This window comes from Argentina anserina, chromosome 3 (genome assembly GCF_933775445.1).
Source record: "Argentina anserina chromosome 3, drPotAnse1.1, whole genome shotgun sequence".
NCBI classification, from domain to species: Eukaryota; Viridiplantae; Streptophyta; class Magnoliopsida; order Rosales; family Rosaceae; genus Argentina; species Argentina anserina.
The window spans coordinates 26,431,382-26,455,095 of NC_065874.1; the positions used below are offsets into that span (position 1 = coordinate 26,431,382).

Consider the following 23,714-nt stretch of genomic DNA (forward strand, 5'->3'; position numbering starts at 1 on the left):
GATGTAGTACCCGGTACAGCACCTGTGTCAAAGGCGCCATATAGAATGGGGCAGAATGAACTTAAGGAGCTGAAGGTGCAGATCGATGAGCTATTAGACCAAGGGTTCATTAGACCTAGCGTTTCACCTTGGGGAGCACCTGTTTTGTTCGTGAAGAAGAAAGATGGTTCTCTGCGGTTATGTGTGGACTACAGAGAGCTGAACAAGGTGACCATCAAGAATAGGTATCCCTTACCTAGGATTGATGACTTGTTCGATCAGCTCAAAGGTGCTACGGTGTTCTCTAAGATTGATTTGAGGTCCGGTTATCATCAACTCAGAGTGAAGGAAGAAGATATATCGAAGACAGCCTTCAAGACCCGGTATGGACATTATGAGTTTATCGTAATGCCATTTGGTCTAACGAATGCACCAGCTGTCTTCATGAGTTTGATGAACCAAGTATTTAGTCCGTACTTGGATGAGTTCGTAGTGGTGTTTGTGGATGACATTCTGATATACTCCAAGACACAAGAAGAACATGTGGTGCACCTGAGAACAGTGTTGCAGACTTTGAAGGAGGCGAGACTGTATGCCAAGCTAGAGAAGTGTGAGTTCTGGAAAGAAGAGGTCAAATTCCTTGGTCATGTTGTCTCAAAAGATGGAGTACTAGTGGACCCGTCAAAGGTAGAGGCGGTAAAGAATTGGAGTCGCCAAGGAACCCTACAGAGATACGTAGTTTCCTCGGTTTGGCAGGTTACTACAGGAGGTTTATCGAAGGGTTTTCTAGTATTGCATTTTCATTGACCAAGTTGACCAAGAAAGATACTCCGTTCGTGTGGACGGATGCATGTGAGGAAGCATTCAGCAAACTAAAGACTAGACTGACCACAGCCCCAGTGTTGACGATTTTGGATTTGTGTGCGAGAATTTGTGTAATTTTATTTGTGAGATTTGTGAGTGATTTGTGAGGATTATTACATTTCCATTTTATGTATGGATTATAAATTTGGGTTATAATAATTGGTTGTCTGAGTTGTATTGAGAACTCAGAATTGATCCGCTGTTACATTTTAATGATTTCGATTTATTTGAGATTATTTTGTGTTTAACGACTTTAGAATTTTGAGTTTTTGAGCTCGAAATTTTGGGGTCGTTACAATCAGTATGCCCACATACAGATAAAGAATACTTGGATATAAAGCAATCCCCAGAATTATGTCAATGCAGAAATTTCGGCTCGATCTCATCTACAAGGAAATCAATATTCTTAACATGGGAGCTACTCAAGCGAGTAATTATTCTGTGTACCCAGAACATCATGTGACACTGCCATGTGATGTACTCAACCAATCATATTAATTCATGATGTGGTCAACATACACATGGTAAAAGAGGAAAAATTATTTAAATATGAGTAACCAATTATAAACAAATACTACAAAAATGGATCAATAACATTAAAGGAGTACTAATAAGAGAATTTATACAACGCTATTATAGTGTAAATCCTTACATTTATACTTGTTCCTTTAAAATGTCATATTAACCTTGTTATTTTCTTAGGTGCTTCGTGAGGCAACATAATACAGTTGTGAGTTTAAATGATGCAATCAAGGCTATTTTGTAGCAACGAGTAGGAGAACTTCAACATTTTGGGAATATTGCATAATATCTCCTATCAGATTTAGACCAAAGACGAGATAGAGAGAGACTAGGAGACATAGAGACATAACGTACAGGAGGTCTAGGGCTCCTCAATGATTAAGGTATATATATACACACACACAGAGATAAGGTTTTGCGTTGACACACGGGAAAAAAAGAGGCAAAGACCGAGAGACATATTTCATTCACCATTCAAAACTCTTCAAGTTCACTTTCCATCTCCTCAAGACACATTCACTATCAATCTACTCAAGGACGAGTCCACATCTCCTCGAGCTCACTTCCATATTTCATCAAGGCTTTCAGTAGTTGATTTTACATTGTGTAATTTTTACAACTATGAGTAGCTAAATCTTTTGTGTTAGGGGCTAGTTTAGAAACCCAAATTATGTCGAAAGCTTTTGCAAATTAGCCTAGTTACTTTTATTTATGCCAATAGTGAGATTGATTATTTGTTTCTCGGTTTATAAATAATATTTGCATGCATATATTCTATGCATGCCAGCTTAGAATGTTTGTATGTAATCGGTGCTAGATTTAGGATAAACAATCCACCTAATCATTTTGTTTCTTTTGTCATAAGTAGTCAAGGCTATAGTACAATAGTTAAGAATCAAGCAGTTAGAGTTGAATGCTAGATAGCTTCTATACTAGTTTGGACTCTATAACCATTCAAACTTCCACATGTTCTTTTTAATGATATATGCATCCATCGAATAGACTTGTTTATGTGTGTTTCACTAAGTGTTTTGAGATTACATGCTTAGAATATTTTTAACGAAAAGTGTGTTTCACAGCGTTAAATAACTCAAGGAAAGTAGTAAGAACTTATGCAGTGTGTTCACAGTTTATTCTTGATTAGTTTCTTTCTCACGACATAGTAAAAGAATTAGGTTACTTGTTGTGTTTAACCATAATTGGTGGTAGACAACTGAATCCATAACTTCATCTCCATCTGATCTTTATCAAATCTATTTTAAATTGTTTATCATTGTTCTTTTATTTCTTCTCATTATAATCATAAACCCCCCAATCCATTGGTTTAGTTAGTTTAATTATTTTTTTTGTGTGCAACTTTAAATACCCCCAATCTCTGTCATCGAACGATCCTTATTTATTCTATACTACGATTGACAATCTTTTACAGGGTTAATTGTGAGGCTATCTTAGCCGTATCAAGTACGCCACGTAGACTATTTATCATGTACATATAATATATTTGCGAGCAAATTAGAGATAAGCCGATAATGGAGACACATTTTAAAATTAGATCAACACATATAATCTTTTTTAATCTACACCCAATGTGAACTCTAGATTGACTATGTTGCCCTTTTAACATGAGTACACAAATCTTCCTTGATTATAGTTGCTGATTGTAATTCAAATTCATCTTCCTTCCCATAATCAAGTAATTACTCTATATATGTCAAAATATTTTCATTGAGTCATTTTAATAGTATCCATTTTTTATGGCTTCAAAATCTGGAGAGAAGATGTTTGTCTAGGCAAGCATGCATACCATACTTCTTACTTGTGCTTATGAAGAACATCTGAGTTTTGAAAGAAAAGAATAGGGTATGTGATTAGATCAAGAAATTCGCTAATTGTTTTTAGTGATTTTGTTTTCACTTCTAGACTCACATTTGATATTTGTCTACTTACGCTAAAAATGTCTACTTGTAACTTGTAAGGTATGTCTTTTAATCTTTGATTTCTTTCTTCTATCACATTCGTAGTTTTACCTACAAATATAGCTAATATATATGTAATTGAGATTCGAGTTTAACCTAAATGCAAGGTGTTATCTTCTTCAATTATAGGTATAACATAGTAAGTAATCTAATAAAGAGAGCAAACAATCTATTATTCAGGTATCTTTATAAAGAAAAAAGTCTGATAATCAAGTAACTTAATGAATAGTCATTGTATAAAGACTTTCAAACTAATGTACATAGTTAACTCGCATCATATATATATATATATATATATATATATATATATATATATATATATATATATACCTAAGAGATAGGTTGACGAGAAAAATAATCCTAATATATAAGTAAAGAAAAAGTAAAAATCAAATCAACTTTTACTTGGCCAAATAAGATGAAACATTACCTCTAAAATAGAGAGTTTAGATTATCCAAAAATAAAATTTATTAAAATATTTCAATTATGAAAACTACATCAATATGACCATCATGATAAATTTAATAAAAATTGCAAATAAAAAGGGACCAATTAAAATATGGGAAAATTCTACAATTAAGGTATTTAATTATCACGTTAATTTTTGTAATAACCCTAAATTTCAAACAATATATTAGTTTGATTTGAACTCTATAAAATTGTGAAATTTCATTTAGAATGAATGTGTTTGGTTACGACGTTATGTAACAAGTAACGGTTACGTTCTCGGAACGTTTAATTCGAAAAACGTTACGTTTCCGAACGAATATATCGACTTTTATTACGTCGCTCGGTGGCGAAACCATTCTTCACGAAAGTTGTAGAGCTCGTCGATACGAGTTCGTGAGTATGTGACACGTTCGAAACGGACATCGTACGTAAAAGTTATTAACGTCGGAAGTTAGTTTCCGATTTAGAAACTAGTATAAATAGAGCATTTATGAGATTAGGGTTTCCATAATTGGAAACCCATCATTCGGCCCGCCTCCTTTCTCTCTCTCTCTCTTCCCTTTCGTTTTCTCTCCCTCTCACCCGAACTCTCCTCTCTCTCTCTCTCGGCTTCCACCTTCGATCTCTCTCCCCCGAGGGAGGTGTTCCTCACCGCCGGCTCCAAGGTGCTTAGCAGCCCGAGGCGACGTCCCACCGAGCATGGCACAAGCTACAGCGTCGTCGTGAAGTACCGTCGAACTTCACCGAGCCCAGCAGCGACGGGTTCCAGCCCTCCGCCGGTGCGAGCACGCGATCCACACCCCTATCCACCCTCTGACGCCACCACGAGTATTTGCAGCCCTAATCAAGCCATCACACGCCTTCCACAAGAAATCGACACGATCGGCGATTCGTTCCTCTCCGACGATTTTCGAAGCCTCCACCGTTCGATCTAGGTATGAGATGATGATTTGATGCTTATGTGTGATTGTGTGGTGATTTGAATTGATTTGGGGAAGATTTGGATGAGGATCCGAGGTAGAGGTGGAGTGTGGAACACCGCCGTCTTAGGGGGCGCGTGTGAGCACGTGCAGTAGCCTAGGGGCGGCGTGAGGCCGTGGGAAGGGCGGAGGAAGGAAGGAGGAGAGTTTTGGGGCGGCGGTGGCGTGATACGCGCCGTGGTTAGCCTCGGCGCGTGGGCCCCACGCGCGGCCGGCCGGAGGTGGCGCGTGTGCCACACGCGCCGCCGTGTGAGGCGGTGTGATTAGTTTTGACTGAAAGGGTATTTTGGTAATTTACTGTGTAACGGTAAATGTAAATGTAAATTTTATTTACTACGGTAAATGTAATTAATTTTTACCTTCGGTAAATGTAAATATAAATTACTTTCAGTAAATGTAAAAAGTAATTTGTAAAAGGTAATTAGTAAATTTTATTTACTGAGATTGTATAGTACGTATACGTACAAAAATATGTATTAATATTCATACATACAAAATACGTATTAATATTTATACGTACAGAAATACGTATTAATATTTATACGTACAGAAATACGTATTAATATTTATACGTACAGAAATACGTATATAATATTTATACGTACCGAAATATGTATATAGTATTTATACGTACAGAAATACGTATATAATATTTATACGTACAGAAATACGTATATAATATGTATACATACATAAATACGTATTAATTGTATATTTGTACAGTAACCGTGAATAGTAACAGTGAACAGTAACACTGAACAATAATTTCGTAAAACCGAAAATTGCTGAACAGGAACCGATTATTACTGTTTCGGCATTTAAAGGTTTACGAAACGATTCTAAATTCTTTTCTTATCTTTTCAAGGTGATCGTTAAATCGAGGAAAGAAATTTCCATCGGGAATTGTGGAATTTCGCTCAAGTCAATAAGGTGAGTAAAATCTCACTGAATTACGAATCTACCCTCGTGGTGATTCAACATTTTTGCAAGTGTGTTTATCAAATGAATTACAACACGTATATAATTTAGTGGACTACATATATACAGTATAATGGTAATAAGTACATATATATATATATAGTTCATTAAATTACGTACTGTTATTAATTCATTAAAAATAGTCATTTCGATGACGGAAGTTTGTGAATTGAGCATGTGTGGTGAAATATGACATGTATAAGATATAGTGGACTATATATATATTGTATAAATGGTAAATAAGTACGAATATATATAGTTTGCTATATAATATACTGTTATGATTTTATTGGGGTTATATTGAGCATGTGATTTGAATTGTACAATATGATGTGAGATTATTGTACGTGATTTTTAACATTGAGATTGTTAAAATGTGAATTGTCTTCGGACCTGATTTTTGGTACAATATGATGTGAGATTATTGTACGTGTTTGGCAAGTCGAAACCTAGCCTTTGGCCGGGCGAAAGTTACGATACAGTTAGAGCTCTAGTCTGTCTGCCTTAGTACTGCATGTGAGGTAACGGGTGGTTATCTGCTCATGGGTACTCAGTTTATTTTGGATGTTGGGTAGCGGGTGGCTATCCAATATCAACGGTGTATTACGAGAGGGGTAACAGATGTGTACCAGCGTTCTTGGTACCCGTATTATAAATGCATTGGGTAACCAGAAGGGTTACTTAATTTCCTCATGAGCGTTTTATTTCATATTTCTTTGGGTCAACCAGATGGGATGACCATTGACTCATGAGGGCATTTATATTTGTTGTTTTGTGATCTTTCGTATATTTTGATATGCGAATTGTATCTTGATTTTACTCATACGAGCTATAAGCTTACCGGGTTTGTGTTTACAATCCCGGTGCACCAATTCAATGGTGTAGGGGATAATTCCGCAGGTACTGATTAGCGGAGATTGAGTGACAACTCCGGAGATTCGAAGTCGTTCGTACCCTGTTGTGGTGAGATTTCTAGCGTGGATTTGTGTGAGAATTTGAGTGAATTTGTTTGTAAGCTTTGTGAGAGTTTGTGAGGATTATTACATTTTCCTTCATATTGTAATGTCGAATTATTAAGTTGGTTTGTAATAATCGGTTTGACTGAGTTGTATTTGGAACTCAGAGATGATCCGCTGATACACTTAACGATTTCGATTTATTTGAGATTATTTTGTGTTTAACGACTTTAGAATTTTGAGTTTTTAAGCTCGAAATTTTGGGGTCGTTACAGTTGGTATCAGAGCCTAAGTGCGTATTTGGCGATTATCAATACCATCCGGGAGCGATGATCCGACTGCAGGCGGGCTCCCATCACATGCTCCTCGGTATAGATATGTCGTCGGGTACGCGAGAGTGTTTTAGGAGCCATACCTAATGGTTTGGTCCTCTGAGAAGTATCGTGATGATACTTCGATGATTCATCTTATCCTGAAATTTCATGTTAATACCTATTGAATCTGTTTTAGTTGAATTTGAGATTTCACAAGTATTGACTAAGTGTTTCGTTGTTTGAAGGTGATGAACGCTGATAAGGGCCGAGGACGGGCGAGAGGCCGAGGTCGAGGTAGGACCACAGGCCGAGTCCGCAACGTGGAGAACCTTTATGAGGAGGCTGCTCCACAGGTAGAGCAGGTAGGCTGAGGTCGAGGTAGGGCCAGAGGTCGAGTCCGCAACGTGGAGAACCTCTATGAGGAGGCTGCTCCGCAGGAGGAGCAGGATGAGCCAGCTCCTGCGGTCAGAGATGACGGTCGAGTGTTGAAGCTGATCAAGGATATTAGTGCACTGTCAGCTCCGACCTTTCATGGGGGACTAGATCATATGGTAGCTGACCATTGGATCGAGGGTATGGAGACTTATTTTGAGATGATAGAGTGCACAGAGATTGAGAAGAGAAAGATAGCTACATTCTTTCTCAAGGGTGATGCTCTAGATTGGTGGAAGAGCATGAGACAGACTGTGGATGTGTCTACATTCACATGGGGAGGTTTCACCACCATATTCCGAGAGAAGTATTTTCCAGCCTCAGTACAGGAGGACTTAGAGTTGGAGTTTCTGGCATTGGTACAGGGAGACATGACCATTAGAGAGTATGATGCTCGATTCTCACAGCTGTATCGGTATGTCAGGCCTATGGGTACGACTGCTTTAGCTCAGAAGTATCTACGTGGGCTGAAACAAGAGTACAAGACCATGATATCAGTCCTTTGCCTGACTTCACGGGAGCAGATATTTGAGAGTGCTATGAGTTTGGAGCAAGCAGAGAAGACTCAAGCAGGTGATGTGGGGAACAGAGATGCAAAGGGGAAAGGCAAGGCAGTCTATACAGGCAGCGAGCACTCAGGGCCGAAGGATAGGTCATGGAAGAGGCCAAGACCCCACTATCAGGCCCCGACAAGGGCGCCACCCCTAGCTATCAGAGCAGCACCAGTCAGACCATTAGCAACAGTGAGGTGTTATAGCTGCAATGAGATGGGACATTACGCCTCAGCATGTCCGAAACCGAAGAGAGCAGGCTGCCACCGGTGCGGGCAAGTGGGACACATAGCTCGAGATTGTACCCGACCACTTCCGGGTAGACAGGAACGGTCGCAGAGACAGCTACCAGCGGGCCAAGCTAGAGTGTTCGCAGTGGGTCAGCGAGACACAGGGGTGGAAGGTACATTATCACTTTTTGACTACCTTGCTAGAGTGTTGTTTGATACGGGAGCATCGCATTCATTCATTGCTAGTTCAGTAGTGGAGATGCTAGGATTGATTCCTACACCTCTCGGGGACGCCTTATGTGTCACTTCACCCCTTGGTGTATCACTTGAATTAGAGACAATCTGCAAAGCTTGTCCTATATTGATTGGAAGTAGAGAGTTCTCTGCTTCGTTGATTGTGATTCCGGACCACACTTATGATGTGATCTTGGGAATTGATTGGTTGAGACCACAACATGCTGTGATTGATTGTTTTGACATGGTAGTGTCCTTTCATAGACCCGGAAGCCAGTGTTTCGTTATCGTTGCCTCAAGTCTGATAATGCCATGAGATCAGGAGTTTTGGCACATGTGGAGTCAGTGGATCAGAAAGTATCTATCGCAGACATTGTGGTTGTATCTGAGTTTGATGAAGTGTTTTAAGAGATACCGGGGCTACCTCCTCGAAGAGTGGTAGATTTCTGCATTGATGTAGTACCCGGTACAGCACCTGTGTCAAAGGCGCCATATAGAATGGGGCAGAATGAACTTAAGGAGCTGAAGGTGCAGATCGATGAGCTATTAGACCAAGGGTTCATTAGACCTAGTGTTTCACCTTGGGGAGCACCTGTTTTGTTCGTAAAGAAGAAAGATGGTTCTCTGCGGTTGTGTGTGGACTACAGAGAGCTGAACAAGGTGACCATCAAGAATAGGTATCCCTTACCTAGGATTGATGACTTGTTCGATCAGCTCAAAGGTGCTACGGTATTCTCTAAGATTGATTTGAGATCCGGTTATCATCAACTCAGAGTGAAGGAAGAAGATATATCGAAGACAGGCTTCAGGACCCGGTATGGACATTATGAGTTTGTCGTCATGCCATTTGGTCTAACGAATGCACCAGCTGTCTTTATGAGTTTGATGAACCAAGTATTTAGCCCGTACTTGGATGAGTTTGTTGTGGTGTTTGTGGATGACATTCTGATATACTCCAAGACACAAGAAGAACATGTGGTGCATCTGAGAACAATGTTGCAGACCTTGAAGGAGGCGAGACTGTATGCCAAGCTAGAGAAGTGTGAGTTCTGGAAAGAAGAGGTCAAATTCCTTGGTCATGTTGTCTCAAAAGATGGAGTACTAGTGGACCCGGCAAAGGTAGAGGCAGTGAAGAATTGGAGTCGTCCAAAGAACCCTACAGAGATACGTAGTTTCCTCGGTTTGGCAGGTTACTACAGGAGGTTTATCGAGGGGTTTTCTAGTATCGCATCTTCATTGACCAAGTTGACCAAGAAAGATACTCCGTTCGTGTGGACGGATGCATGTGAGGAAGCGTTCAGCAAACTAAAGACTAGACTGACCACAGCTCCAGTATTGACGATTCCCTCTAGTGGTGGTGGCTATGTCATTTACAGTGATGCTTCGCTCCAAGGTTTGGGTTGTGTGTTGATGCAGCATGGAGGAGTTGTTGCATATGGCTCGAGACAGTTGAAGATTCATGAGAAGAATTATCCGACACACGACCTAGAGCTTGCGGCAGTCGTATTTGCCCTGAACATTTGGAGACATTACTTGTATGGTGAGAAATTTCAACTCTTTTCAGATCATAAGAGTTTGAAGTACTTGTTCTCACAGAAGGAGCTGAATATGAGGCAGAGGAGATGGATGGAACTCCTCAAGGACTATGACTTCACATTAGAGTACCACCCGGGGAAGGCAAATGTGGTGGCTGATGCCTTGAGCAGAAAACCGAGAGGCGTGGTAGCTTCACTTATGGTCCAGGAATGGTTCATGCTAGAAGCTGCATCAGAGTTTGATTTGGTACCATCGGGAGGAGAACCAAGGGTCTTTCTTGGTAGTGTCACAGTGCAACCCACATTGATCACGAGGATCATACAGGGTCAGGCGCAGGATAGACACACACGAGCTAAGTTGGCGGATCTTGTAGTTGATACGCTTGATGAGTGTCCTTCTGAGTGGAGAGTTGGACCCGATGGAGGGTTGAGGTTTGGGGCAAGATTGTGTGTCCCAAATTGTGATGATCTTCGGGAAGAGGTTCTTCGTACGGCACATCGTTCACGCTATACCGTCCATCCAGGGAACACCAAGATGTACAAGGATCTATGCAGACAATTCTGGTGGAACGGTATGAAGAAAGATGTAGCAGAGTTTGTATCGAAGTGCCTTACATGTCAGCAAGTGAAAGCAGAACATCAACGACCAGCTGGCATGTTGAAACCACTGACTATTCCTCTTTGGAAGTGGGAGCAGATATCTATGGATTTTGTGACTGGGTTGCCTAGATCGAAGAAGGGTCACGATGCCATATGGGTGATTGTCGATCGATTGACGAAGTCGGCTCATTTTCTCCCAGTGTCGATGAAGTACTCAGTGGACGTGCTTGGGAAACTATATGTGGATGAGGTAGTGAGACTTCATGGTGCTCCAGTTTCTATTGTTTCCGATAGAGATGCACGTTTCACTTCGAAGTTCTGGGGTGGTTTGCAGAAGGCGATGTGCACTACCTTGGATATGAGTACAGCTTTTCACCCTCAGACGGATGGACAGACAGAGAGGGTGAATCAGGTGATGGAAGACATGTTGAGAGCATGTGTGTTGGATTTCAAGGGTAGCTGGGAAGATCATTTGAGATTGATTGAGTTTGCCTACAACAACAGCTACCATTCTAGCATTGGCATGGCACCATATGAGGCACTTTATGGTAGACCATGTCGATCTCCGATCTGTTGGGCCGAAGTTGGTGATGAGGCACTGATGGGTCCAGAGGTGGTTCAGGAAACCACGGAGAAGATCTCGATCATTCGAGATAGAATCCGGACCGCTCAGAGTAGACAGAAGAGCTATGCGGACTTGAAGAGGAGACATGTGGAATTTGAGATCGGTGATCATGTGTTCTTGAAAGTTTCACCTATGAGAGGTGTAGTGAGATTCGGCAAGAAGGGAAAGTTGGCACCGAGGTACGTTGGGCCCTTTGAAATACTGGAGAAGGTTGGCGAACTAGCTTATCGACTAGCCTTGCCTCCTAGTATGTCGGGTGTTCACAACGTCTTCCACATTTCCATGTTGAGGAAGTATGTACCAGATGAGTCACATGTGATTGATCATAGTACCATTGAGGTGAAGGAAAATGCTACATTTGTTGTCGAGCCGGTTCGTATCCTGGATAGATCCACAAAGAAGCTTCGAAGGAAAGAAGTTGAGTTAGTCAAGGTGTTGTGGAGTCACCATGATGAGGGTGATGCATCTTGGGAGCTAGAGTCAGATATGATGACTAGATATCCACAGTTGTTTGTTGAGTAAGTTTGAATTTCGGGACGAAATTCCTTTAAGGGGGGTAGATTGTAATAACCCTAAATTTCAAACAATATATGAGTTTGATTTGAACTCTATAAAATTGTGAAATTTCATTTAGAATGAATGTGTTTGGTTACGACGTTATGTAACAAGTAACGGTTACGTTCTCGGAACGTTTAATTCGAAAAACGTTACGTTTCCGAACGAATATATCGACTTTTATTCCGTCGCTCGGTGGCGAAAACATTCTTCACGAAAGTTGTAGAGCTCGTCGATACGAGTTCGTGAGTATGTGACACGTTCGAAACAGACATCGTACGTAAAAGTTATTAACGTCGGAAGTTAGTTTCCGATTTGGAAACTAGTATAAATAGAGCATTTATGAGATTAGGGTTTCCATAATTGGAAACCCCTCATTCGGCCCGCCTCCTTTCTCTCTCTCTCTCTCTCTCTCTCTCTCTTCCCTCTCGTTTTCTCTCCCTCTCACCCGAACTCTCCTCTCTCTCTCGGCTTCCACCTTCGATCTCTCTCCCCCGAGGGAGGTGTTCCTCACCACCGGCTCCAAGGTGCTTAGCAGCCCGAGGCGACGTCCCACCGAGCATGGCACAAGCTACAGCGTCGTCGTGAAGTACCGTCGAACTTCACCGAGCCCAGCAGCGACGGGTTCCAGCCCTCCGCCGGTGCGAGCACGCGATCCACACCCCTATCCACCCTCTGACGCCACCACGAGTATTTGCAGCCCTAATCAAGCCATCACACGCCTTCCACAAGAAATCGACACGATCGGCGATTCGTTCCTCTCCGACGATTTTCGAAGCCTCCACCGTTCGATCTAGGTATGAGATGATGATTTGATGCTTATGTGTGATTGTGTGGTGATTTGAATTGATTTGGGGAAGATTTGGATGAGGATCCGAGGTAGAGGTGGAGTGTGGAACACCGCCGCCTTAGGCGGCGCGTGTGAGCACGTGCAGTAGCCTAGGGGCGGTGTGAGGCCGTGGGAAGGGCGGAGGAAGGAAGGAGGAGAGTTTTGGGGCGGCGGTGGCGTGATACGCGCCGTGGTTAGCCTCGGCGCATGGGCCCCACGCGCGGCCGGCCGGAGGTGGCGCGTGTGCCACACGCGCCGCCGTGTGAGGCGGTGTGATTAGTTTTGACTGAAAGGGTATTTTGGTAATTTACTGTGTAACGGTAAATGTAAATGTAAATTTTATTTACTACGGTAAATGCAATTAATTTTTACCTTCGGTAAATATAAATATAAATTACTTTCAAATGTAAAAAGTAATTTGTAAAAGGTAATTAGTAAATTTTATTTACTGAGATTGTATAGTACGTATACGTACAAAAATACGTATTAATATTCATACATACAAAATACGTATTAATATTTATACGTACAGAAATACGTATTAATATTTATACGTACAGAAATACGTATTAATATTTATACGTACAGAAATACGTATATAATATTTATACGTACAGAAATACGTATTAATTGTATATTTGTACAGTAACCGTGAATAGTAACAGTGAACAGTAACACTGAACAATAATTTCGTAAAACCGAAAATTGCTGAACAGTAACCGATTATTACTGTTTCGGCATTTAAAGGTTTACGAAACGATTCTAAATTCTTTTCTTATCTTTTCAAGGTGATCGTTAAATCGAGGAAAGGAATTACCATCGGGAATTGTGGAATTTCGCTCAAGTCCATAAGGTGAGTAAAATCTCACTGAATTACGAATCTACCCTCGTGGTGATTCAACATTTTTGCAAGTGTGTTTATCAAATGAATTACAACACGTATATAATTTAGTGGACTACATATATACAGTATAATGGTAATAAGTACATATATATATATATATAGTTCATTAAATTACGTACTGTTATTAATTCATTAAAAATAGACATTTCGATGACGGAAGTTTGTGAATTGAGCATGTGTGGTGAAATATGACATGTATAAGATATAGTGGACTATATATATATTGTATAAATGGTAAATAAGTACGAATATATATAGTTTGCTATATAATATACTGTTATGATTTTATTGGGGTTATATTGAGCATGTGATTTGAATTGTACAATATGATGTGAGATTATTGTACGTGATTTTTAACATTGAGATTGTTAAAATGTGAATTGTCTTCGGACCTGATTTTTGGTACAATATGATGTGAGATTATTGTACGTGTTTGGCAAGTCGAAACCTAGCCTTTGGCCGGGCGAAAGTTACGATACAGTTAGAGCTCTAGTCTGTCTGCCTTAGTACTGCATGTGAGGTAACGGGTGGTTATCTGCTCATGGGTACTCAGTTTATTTTGGATGTTGGGTAGCGGGTGGCTATCCAATATCAACGGTGTATTACGAGAGGAGTAACAGATGTGTACCAGCGTTCTTGGTACCCGTATTATAAATGCATTGGTAACTAGAAGGGTTACTTAATTTCCTCATGAGCGTTTTATTTCATATTTCTTTGGGTCAACCAGATGGGCTGACCATTGACTCATGAGGGCATTTATATTTGTTGTTTTGTGATCTTTCGTATATTTTGATATGCGAATTGTATCTTGATTTTACTCATACGAGCTATAAGCTTATCGGGTTTGTGTTTACAATCCCGGTGCACCAATTCAATGGTGTAGGGGATAATTCCGCAGGTACTGATTAGCGGAGATTGAGTGACGACTCCGGAGATTCGAAGTCGTTCGTACCATGTTGTGGTGAGATTTCTGCCGTGGATTTGTGTGAGAATTTGAGTGAATTTGTTTGTAAGCTTTGTGAGAGTTTGTGAGGATTATTACATTTTCCTTCATATTGTAATGTCGAATTATTAAGTTGGTTTGTAATAATCGGTTTGACTGAGTTGTATTTGGAACTCAGAGATGATCCGCTGATACACTTAACGATTTCGATTTATTTGAGATTATTTTGTGTTTAACGACTTTAGAATTTTGAGTTTTTAAGCTCGAAATTTTGGGGTCGTTACAATTTTGGTAATTGACTTATAGTTAACAGATTTAAATTGTGATAATTTATGTAATTTTTTTAAAACAAAATCTAATAGTTTGGACTAATTGTCAAAATTGTGGGAGTGGGTTTAGATTAGAATGGGGTTAGAAAATTGGGTGTATAATGAAATACCCCTATATTTACCTAATCAAGCTAGCTAATTCACCAAATGAAAACAACCATGCGTAATGTGAAAATATAAATGGTCAGTAAGATAATCTTATAGGTACCTTGTAAAGATTTTCCTTAAGCCTCACATTGTTATTTTATATATCAGATGTCACTTTATCCACCTGTAAAAGCACCAAGACCCGACTTAGAATGAACTTATAAAATGTATGCAACATTACTCGTCGCCTGGTGTTGTACTGTGGTTTAAAAGAAAAACTTTTGGAGTAAGAGAACAAATACCTTCGTATCTATCTCATCAATTAAGGGGACCTGTCTATCCATTTCCTGTACACGTACAGTGAAACAATGATCAATCAGTCATTCTCCTAAGAGCAAAGGGAAAGAAAAAAAAGAGAAGCAAAAGTACCAACCTCATTCATATCTAGGGCCAAATCTTTCAGCGTACCTAATCCTTCTGATATGATATCTAGACCTTGATCCTGTACAATAGATCAACTAAATCAAATCGTTCTAATTAAGTTTCATGACTCGAGAGTAGAAGCAATTGCCTCTTGTGATTATAGAGAAAGTATAAAAGCGACAAATTGATTAGTTGTTACATGCCTGCCTCTTCTTCCGCATTTCATACTCTTGCCGAAATTGATTTGACTCTTCAGTTTGCTGAAAAAACTCACTCTCAAATTTTCCATCTGATTAGTAAGTTATATGCGAGCGTTAAAAATAAATCAAAATGTGAATATCGAACAAAATAAAACCTCAAAGCATATGTATAAATTGATCACCTGAAGAGTCGAACTTTATATTTTTATTAGACGCAGAAGATGCCCACATTCCGGCCTTTGTGGCCGCAGCTTCTGTCCCATCTGGTTTCTCTTGAATTCTCTCTGGCAATGTAAAAACCAGATCAATGCGTGTTTCTAGGTCATCCTTCGACAACCCTTTAACCTGTTGGTGTATGACATTATTCATTTATGTTGTACAACTTTATTGTAGATATTATTTTGGAGTCATATCAGTCAATCATATTCAGACTTGGATCGATGCCTGAAGATTGCTTTATATGTGTGCCAAGTCTTGAGTAATGTAAATACCATTCAACCAACTAAGTTATCATTCTTGCCTAAAAGAGAAAATAAAAGACATTAACGTACAAAGAATTCATCGCAATACTCATATTTGTTTCAGCTTCATCACATGCATGCATGCTCCTATGCCTTTTTTACAGCTTTGTAAATGTTTGATTATTTTTATGCAAGAGTACGTTTCATACGAGGTTTTTTACCAAGCAGGTTACATTTGTCACCGACACTCGTAGGCTAGCTTGTACAAAACGATTCTTGTTCTATTTGGATCAAACTCACTTAACTTTCTAGTTAGTTCCTTCTAGATTCTACAGTATGTATTTCTGTGGTCATGTTAATTGATTCTTTATAGCTGCAAGCACTCTTGGTTTTGCTCATTTTGTTTCATCATAGTACAGACACAGTAACTTGCACTGATCAATCCAAAAAGTAACGGAGATAGAAACTATTAATGGCTATCAGACAGAAAACAGCTAAGCCCCTAGCAATATTGAGAATTAATGACGATTGTTATGACACAATCACATCCAAATTCCAAGCACAACACACCCATATTATTATGTTCATATTATTTCTCATATTATGTGTACTCCGCGATCCCAAGTTGAATATCATGCATCAAGCTAGGCTAAATCACATAAATATTGATATACAATGAAAGAGAAAAAAGTAAGATTAAATTGCTTATAGCTTAAAATTATATCATACACAAGATTGTATTTGATTATATAACCTAATCTACACTAATCACGCTGCAATTCACGGAAGGAATCACGGGCCGTGATTCCCGGCAGGATTCACGCCGACACTCCCCCTCAAGTTGGTGCATACATATCAACCATGCCCAACTTGCTAAGTGAATCATAAAATGCCCTTTTAGACACTCCTTTTGTGAGCATATCGGCAAGTTGCTCTTCTGTAGAAAAAAAAAGGAAAACTAATGATCTTTGCGTCCAGCTTCTCTTTTATAAAATGACGATCAACCTCCACATGTTTTGTACGATCATGTTGCACATGATTATGTGAAATATCAATGGCCGCCTTGTTGTCATAGTACAGCTGCATAGCATACTCAGGCTTAATACCCAAATCTTGTACCAGATGTCTAAGCCACAATAATTCGCACACTCCCTGAGCCATACCTCTGTATTCTGCCTCAGCACTAGATCGAGCTACCACTTTTTGTTTCTTACTCTTCCATGTAACAAGATTACCCCAAACAAAGGTAAAGTACCCTGATGTGGATCTTCGATATGTAATATTTCCAGCCAAGTCTGCATCTGTGAAGCCACAAACCGCAAATATATTATTGTGATTAGAGAACATTATTCCTCTTCCTGGAGCTGACTTCAAGTACCTCAAAATCCTTACAACAACATCCATGTGGTCCACACTAGGATTATGCATGAATTGACTTACTACACTTACTGCATACGCAACATCTGGTCTGGTATGTGATAAATAAATCAAGCGACCAACTAGCCTTTGATAACGAGGTTTGTCAGCAGGCACTTGATCTGGATACTCTGCTAACCGATGGTTCTGCTCAATAGGAGTATCAATGGGAGTGCAATCCAACATACCTGTCTCTATTAGTAGATCAAGGATGTACTTCCTCTGACACAGGTAGATACCATCATTTCCCCGGGCTACCTCAATGCCCAAGAAATACTTGAGTGTACATAGGTCCTTCATCTCAAACTCTGTGGCTAGCAGTTTCTGTAATCTATCCACCTCAACAGTATCATTTCCAGTAACTACCATATCATCAACATATATAATTAGGGCTGTTACCTTCTTTTGTTGATGTCTGAGAAATAATGTGTGGTCTGAATTACTCTGTTTGTAGCCAATTTTCCTTATGAATTGTGAGAATCTTCCAAACCAAGCACGAGGTGACTGTTTAAGACCATACAAAGACTTTCTCAATCTGCATACAGAGTTACTTGGAGAAGCGGCCACATATCCAGGTGGAAGATCCATGTACACTTCCTCTGTAAGTTCTCCATGAAGGAATGCACTCTTAACATCAAACTGTCTGAGTGGCCAGTTTAAGCTTGCAGCAAAAAAGAGCAATACCCGAATAATGTTTATCTTTGCAACGGGTGCAAATGTCTCATCATAGTCTATGTCATATGTCTGGGTGAACCCTTTTGCTACTAGACGTGCTTTATACCGGCTCACTGACCCATCTGGATTATGCTTCACTGTAAACACCCAACAACATCCCACAGTCTTCTTGCCATGTGGTGGAGATACAAGTTCCCAAGTTTTGTTCTTTTGTAACGCTTCCATCTCTTCCTCTATTGCTTTCCTCCATTTTGGATCTCCCAATGCATCCTGCACTTTGTTAGGTACTGATACAGTAGATATTTGATTCACAAATGATGCATATGACTTAGACAACCTTTTGGTAGACATAAAATTTTCCACAGGATACTTAGCTTTAGCCTGAAGGGTAGGTTCATACTTTTTTGTGGGTTGACCCCGAGTAAACCTATTTGGCAAGACATATTGTCTACTATTAGTCTCACCAGTATTATCCCCAATAGGATGACTAACCTCAGATGAATGATCTTCCGTACCAGGGGAGTATTGGTCAGGTGTAGAAACATGAGGGGTAGTTGTGTTGACATCTTCTAGTACTTGAATGTCTGGAGTGACTGGAGACCCGGAATCATCATGTGGTGCCTGTGTAGCTGACACATTAGTAATCTCAATTGAACCGCTCACCATATCTACTGGCGTACTTGTCTCCCCCTTTCCATGATACAGGTCTTCAAAATATAATTCTCCCCCTGAAGAGCAGTATTGGAAGAGGTAAAATAGCTCATGTCCTCAAAGAAAGTAACATTCATAGTGACATAGTACTTCCTGGTAGGTGGATGATAGCACCGGTACCCTTTCTGATATCCTCCATACCCAACAAACACACATTTACCTGCCCGGGCATCCAATTTAGACCGTTGATGTTTTGGAAGATGGACAAAAGCAACACAACCGAAAACACGGGCATGAAGATTATGAAAAGAGGGTAATGACACATGAGATGCAAGTACCTCATATGGAACTTTTCCCTGAAGGACACGAGAGAGAAGACGATTAATGAGGTGAGCGGAAGTGATGACAGCATCACCCCAAAGGTACTTAGGCATATGAGCCCTAAAAAGAAGACACCAAGCCATATCAAGTAAATGACGATTTTTCCATTCAGAAACTCCATTCTGCTCAGGTGTGTAAGGACACGTTGTTTGATGAACAATTCCGTGCGTGTTAAAGAACTCCTGAAAAACATGATGCACATATTTCCCCCATTATCAGACCGAAGAACTCTAATTGTGGTATTATATTGTGTTTGAACAGTATTATAGAAGGCTTGAAAAGCCGGAAAAACCTCATCTTTAGTTTTGAGGAGAACAACCCATGAAAGACGGGTGCAATCATCAATAAATGACACATAATACCGCATTCCTGACACAGTAGACTCTTTGGAAAGTCCCCAAACATCAGAATGAATTGATTCAAAAGGAAGAGAACGTCTATTAGAAGTACTAGGGGAATATGTAGATCGATGACTCTTGCCCAAAACACATGTCTCACAACATAAATGTGACTCATCCACATTAATAAACAAAGTAGACATAGATTTTTTCATAACACTAAAAAATGGATTCCCTAAGCGACGATGCTATAACCAAACTTCACTTAGCTTATCAGAAGTGGAGAGTAAAGCGGTTCGAGACTGTGCCCCTGGTTTCTCCCCCGCATATCCAGATGAAACAACCGGCCCCTCAGATACCCCCGACCAATTAACTCCCCGGTGAGAAGATTCTGAAATATCACATTCATAGGAAAAAAAAGTCACAGAACACTTAGCGTCAGTGTTCAATTGGGGAACATATATCAGATGATGAGATAAAACAGGTACATAAAGCATATTGTGAAGCTCTATTGTGGGAGTAATACGAATTGACCCTTTTCCTAATACGGGAAATGCCTCACCATTAGCATTAGTAACATAGGGTACTGGTGGAGGAGATAATACGGTAAAATAAGATTTGTCATAAGTCATATGATCAGATGCACCCGAATCAATAATCCATGTATCAAAACCAACAAAATGAGAAATATTTAAAGTCATACCAATTTTACTACGAACAGTTGTGGATGAGGTAGGTATAGCTCCTTCTGCTGTGTGATGATCATGGCCAACCATACCATAGACATTTGGTTTGTGGACGAATTGAATGGCTGCTTTCGCCTTGGGATGATAATTAAGCTGCTTAGGCCTAAGGTGTGGATACAGCTTCCAACATGTTGTCCGAGCATGGTTAGTAGCATGACAATAAGAGAAATGAACACAATAGAACTGAGAACTCTCTTTGTCGTTTCTAAAACCCATTGAAAATGACAAAACATGATTGATGCAGCGGGAACACAATAGAATAAAAAACGAAGTTGAACCTATCTTGGGTGCACCTGCACTGTCGGTGAACCTACACTGACAACCAAAATAATAGAATTCGGGTCAGACCGGGTCGGGTCAAATACGGGTCACCGGGGTCGGGTCGAATACGGGTCTCCGGGTCGGGACGCCGGGTCAGGTCTCCGGGTCGGGTTGAATCCGAATCTTCGGGTCGGGTCGAGTGGATAAGGGCCGGGCCGGGTCGGCGAATAAGGGCCGGGTCGGGCGAAGAAGGGCCGGGTCGGGTTTTCGCCTAATTTTTGCTGGAAATTTGGCGGAGGGTAGCAGAACTGCTACTCGTGTGTGAGAGCTTCGAATTTTGGGTTTAAAAAAACCAGAAAGTGAAGCTTCGAACTTTGGGTCAATGGCGGCGGCACCGGAGCTTCAAGGATCGACGGCGCCAGCGCCGGAGCTTCAAGGATCGACGACGGCAGCACCGGAGCTTCAAGGATCGACGGCGGCAGCACCGGAGCTTCAAGGATCGACGGCGGGTCCCGTAACCTCGCAAAGGCTCGCGTCATGGTCGTCGGATCTTCGGAGCGGCACGGAGGAGCTTCGGAGTGGGACGAAGGTCGTCAGAGCTTCGGAGTGGGACGAAGATCGTCGGCGGGTCGTGGAGGAGCTTCAGAGCGGGACGAAGGTCAACCTCGAGGATGAACTGCGACGTTGAGGGGCGCCGGAGGGCAGCGGTGACGAAGGAGCACGAAAGCGGTAACCGGCTGGAATAGACGGGAAAAAACCCAGAAAAAGGAGCACGAAGGTTCTGATACCAAGTAAGATTAAAATACTTATAGCTTAAAATTATATCATACACAAGATTGTATTTGATTATATAACCTAATCTACACTAATCACGCCGCGATTCACGGAAGGAATCACGAGCTGGATTCACGCCAACAAAAAATGGAAGAGATACAAATTCTGAATCCAAAACCATTTCCTCACCTTCTTAGGAAGTTCTTCCATCAATCGAGCCTTAGACCGACGAATCTACATATTAATGGTCACCGATACTGCCCTATTACTTTCCATTGCAGACTTCTCCGCTTTCGGCATATATAGTCCCAACAAATCAAATATCACATTTTCATTAATTTTACCCCAACACATTCCGAAGTAGGAAAACATAAATTATTTCTAATGACAAGCATTTTTATTACCAATGGTCATCGGACTAGAGAAACGAAGAGGAACCAGAAGAAGGTCGTGGATTTCCTCTTCGACATGGGCGTAGTGGCGAGCGAAGGCATCGTCGCCAAAGGCATTGAGCTCGCGCTGCTTCTCGATATCATACTTATCATATTTCCTGCAAATTGTTTCGACTTGGGAGAGGATGTCGATGCCGCTCATTTTTCCTCACTTAAACAGAAAACTGACGTCGGAGGAGGACAGGAGGTAGCGGAGGCCTTTTGTTTTCTCTATGCTTTTCCGGTCATTCTGTTCCCATGCTTTTCGGAGGCCTTGGCACGAAGTGGTGGCAAAATCAATGGTAGGGGCAAAGGCTGAGTTTATAAGCCAGCAAAAATGGAAATTGTTTGCATGATATGGTAAAACCAGGAATTTACGTGGCTAAAATACCAGGACGACTGCCCCAATATTCCATTTAAGAAGTCTGTCATGGAATTAGAGATCGAGCTAGCTTGCAAGTTGCATGCAACTGTAGTCAAATATATTCTTCGGTCGTCTTTGTATTCTCTCTGAAAATTTCCTTCATTCTTTTACGAACCTTTAGTATTATTAATTTCTTGCTTGGTCACTTTTTTTGAAACAAAAGAAATGTTGTTTGTGTATATATAAACGTAATATTCAGAAATTTTCTCAGTCAGAATTTAACCAAGAACTGACCTTCGTGTTACCACTATTGAATGATTTGAATCCATTATGATTGCGCGCAGTCACTACTCTTAACTTTCGTTTTTGACTCCAAAATTGCCGCAAGGTTTATAGAAACATAAATGACATTGAATAATTTGAAATAGACGAGCTTGGCAAAGGAATACGTGACTCGATATTGGGAATTGTTAAGAGAAGAGAAATGGAGGCAATCACTGGAGAAGAAAACAGCTTTGGAAATGATTTTCTGGAGAAATTTTTCGGTCCTCCCGGAGGACTATTAGACAATGACATGTGGTCTGCTAAACCACTAATAAAACGCCACGTGTTGCTTTCTGACACATCACATCAGAGTAAAAAAACAAAGGCAGTAAACCCAATTAAACGGAAAACACATCCACTCCGTTAGCTCCGTTGTTTTGTTTCTCCCATTAGTTATTTGTTTAGTTTATATAGGCACTGGGGAAACCCTACATTCAGTTCTTTGTCTCACTACAAACATGAATATGACAGAAGATGATGATCACCCGGGTAAAAGCATCTTGCTCCTTTTCCTCTTTTCTCTCCTTTCTCTTGACGAATATAGACGATTGCATGATAGGACAATTATATATATAATCGATTCTCAGTATGGATTTTGACTCTATGTGTACTTGATGTCTTGACAGAACTAGTATTAGGTTCGCTCTTTTTTCTAAAATACGATTAGGTTCCTTCTTTTGTCTCATGTTGTTGCAGAATTGAAATAGACCCTATTGTATTAGCTTCACTTGTCATCTTCTATTATAATCATATTCTCATGTTGGGGTCTTCATTCGTTACTGCCTTACTGGATACTAGAGTAGAATTCTTTATAATATTGGAATGTACATCAAATACATGATCATCACCAAGCAACAATACATGATTTCACTTCACTTGGATTGCCTTGAGTGGTTTTACTGCACTTTGACTCTTCCTCAAGAAGACTTCACCTCATTTGATCTTCCTTGAGTAGATTTATTTTGCACAATTTTTTTCAGCCTCAAAAGGATTAGCTTTGAGGACATTAATTATCTAAAAAAAAATTGTTGATTCAAGTTTTGGATTGATATATATATATATAGTATATTTTAATACTGTGTGTATATATATATAAATTAGCATTAGTACTATGGATTTTCTTGGACCGATTCCCTTTTACATGGTTATTTGATTTCATATGTCTCTTATTAATATGTTCTCGTCTTCCTTCATTATGGATGTAGAGTAGTTCTTTACAGGCTCTTATATATATGCCAGTGGGTATGACCTGTTTAGTGGTTCACTCACTGTTGTTATCTGTAATATGCTGACATCTTAGCTCAATTCTATATGTACACTGTGAGTTTATTATATATTTATTCATTGTCTTGTGTCCACATTAATTGATATAGAAGAAGATGACACTACAGCTGA

General features: G+C 40.2%; 1 pseudogene; it reads right to left on the minus strand.

Annotated features, from left to right (window-relative positions):
* Positions 1-1,151: 1,151 nt before the first annotated feature.
* On the minus strand, positions 1,152-21,794 carry LOC126787343 (syntaxin-71-like; annotated as a pseudogene).
* Between the last annotated feature and the right edge of the window lie 1,920 nt (positions 21,795-23,714).